Genomic DNA, 2,431 nt, shown 5'->3' with positions numbered 1-2,431 from the left:
ACTTCAGTTCTATCCAAAAATCTGCAGCAAAAGCAAAGGAAAAGAAACCTAAAAGCTAAAGGAAAAGGGTGATGACTTAAGGCGAAACAAAGAGGTACATCCCAATTTCGCTCCGTAAATTAATTATATAAGGTATTATTCTATCAAGTGTAGGTGTTTAATAACTTAACTTACCTATTTGGGGCAATAAAAACGAGTAACAAGCAGCCACAACATTTCAGCCACGTCAAGGAGGTTCCGAAGTAAATTTTCAGCATGTTTGGAAAGCCATTTGATAAGATATGGCTAGATTTTCTTCTCCCACATTTTGTTAACTGTTTGGACATGTTATGAGGGTGTTAATAATGTAAATTTAAGGATTTTAGCAGCACCAAATAGACAGCAAACAGTCCACTCTGTTTCAGCACGTCAAGAGATTTTCCTAGGCTGGTTTTAGCGAGTTTTGGACAATTTCGGGAAAGGTAAGGTATTCACTTCTAATTTTAAGTTTATGGGGTTTTTATTTAGTGTTTTATATACCTTTAATACTTCTGGAAGTATAAAAAAGGTCGTGGAAATGCTCGACGATAGAAACAATCGAAATTGCAGTCGTCGTAGTTAAATTGTAGTCGAAATGAGGCGTTGTGTGTGTGGAGGATGCTTATGGTTGTGTGGTGAGTATTTTAGGGCCTAAATGTGTTATAAAATAGGTGTGGGATCTGATGGTTGTAGCCACACGATCCCCTGCTTCATACGGTTAAAGGTTTCTCAAAATAGAAACTAGAAACCCTATTTTGGTACCGTAGTTTTAAGCGAGTTGCTTGGAGGTTGTATTGCGTAATGTTGTCATATTATGATTATATATGAGCTGCTTATTGTTTTTTTTGGTGGGATTATAAGTTTATAGGATGAAATTGGAAGTTCGGATAGGGGAAGTGATAGGGGAGATGCTGCCCAATTTCCGTTAACTTTGTAACTAATTAAAAGACTAGTCGAGAAAAGGCGAATAAGGAATTGATTCCTAAAAGTGCTTTGTTGTGGATTTAGGGGATGGAAAGACGGAAGTCACTAACATTAGTTTCAATTTCGTGTTAAATAGGTCGAAGGAGTAACAAAGCAAGCTGGGTTACAATTGAACTACGACAGGTATGTGAAGCTTTCTTTTGGCATGTTTTTGGAATAAGTATATAGAGCTATCTTTATTTTCTTTTGGCATGTCTTATATGTAAGTTATGACTGATATGTATGTGATATTTGGGATTCAATCCATTCATAAAGCCCTTAATATAATTTGAAACTCTCGTTTACTTTTTGATGTTAGAACTCCTGCAATAGCTGGATTGTTGCCTTTAAGTCTCGTATGTGATGAAAAGTAGTACATGTAAAGCCTATCTCTTCTTTCCTTTAGAATGACTTAATTTTAAGTAAAATGATATATGATATGGGTTTAGAGGTAATTCTATTTATGAGCTCTGAGTGTAACTCGTGACTTATAGTCACTTCTGAGCATTAAGAGTCTGAAAGTAGTCAAACTACTATTCTTGAGCCTGCTATATAATGAATAGTAAGTGGAGGTACCAGCTCCTCTGTTTAAAGGCTCTGAAATGATAAATGCGTCTAATTACATAAGTTGAGTCTTTGACAAGATAAATTATGTTTCTGATTGCATAGACTATATTTCTTATTGCATAAATTGTGTGGAATTATCTTGATGCATGTTTGTGATCCCTGAAGCCCCAACTAATGTAAGCCCTAATGACATCTAAAGGGGTACCTCAGATAATTACTCCCCTGGTGTTCAGGTGATGGTTCACTTGACTGTTTTATCGAGTTCAAATAATGACTTAGTTGCATATGGTTTCTCACTACTCTACTCATGCATACTATAACCCATCCTTCCTCGAGTCCCACGATGGGCTGGGAATGTTATCGTGCACAATTTTACTACTTTTTTTACCGCATCCCGGGCCAGATATGTACAGTTTCACGCACGAGGAGACGATTATGTATGTGAGGTGTGATATATGTTATATGTTACGATGATATGATTATTCACCGAGTCCCGGGCCGGCTGTAATGTGATGGCATATGTGGCGAAATAAGGAAGGAACACTGAGTCCCTCCCTAGAGGGCCGGATACGGTATGTATATTATGATGGTACGCTATAGACGTACACCACTCCATTCACCGAGTCCTTCACTAAAGGGATAAATATTTTATGTAGGCATGCATATGAGAATAGTGTGATACATTTGTGACCCCGAGTCTTATAATAAACCAGATGTAATACGATGACATATACAATAAGATTATACCATATACGATGATGTGATGCCGTATACGACGATATGATGAAGTAAGATACATGATGATATGATGACATATGAATGTGATGAAATGATTATGACACCGAGTTCACTAGAGGGACGGGCACAGTATATGATGATGTAT

This window comes from Solanum dulcamara, chromosome 2 (assembly GCF_947179165.1).
Source record: "Solanum dulcamara chromosome 2, daSolDulc1.2, whole genome shotgun sequence".
NCBI lineage: Eukaryota > Viridiplantae > Streptophyta > Magnoliopsida > Solanales > Solanaceae > Solanum > Solanum dulcamara.
The sequence above is the reverse complement of the archived record's forward strand: the minus strand, read 5'-3'. Positions refer to the sequence as shown.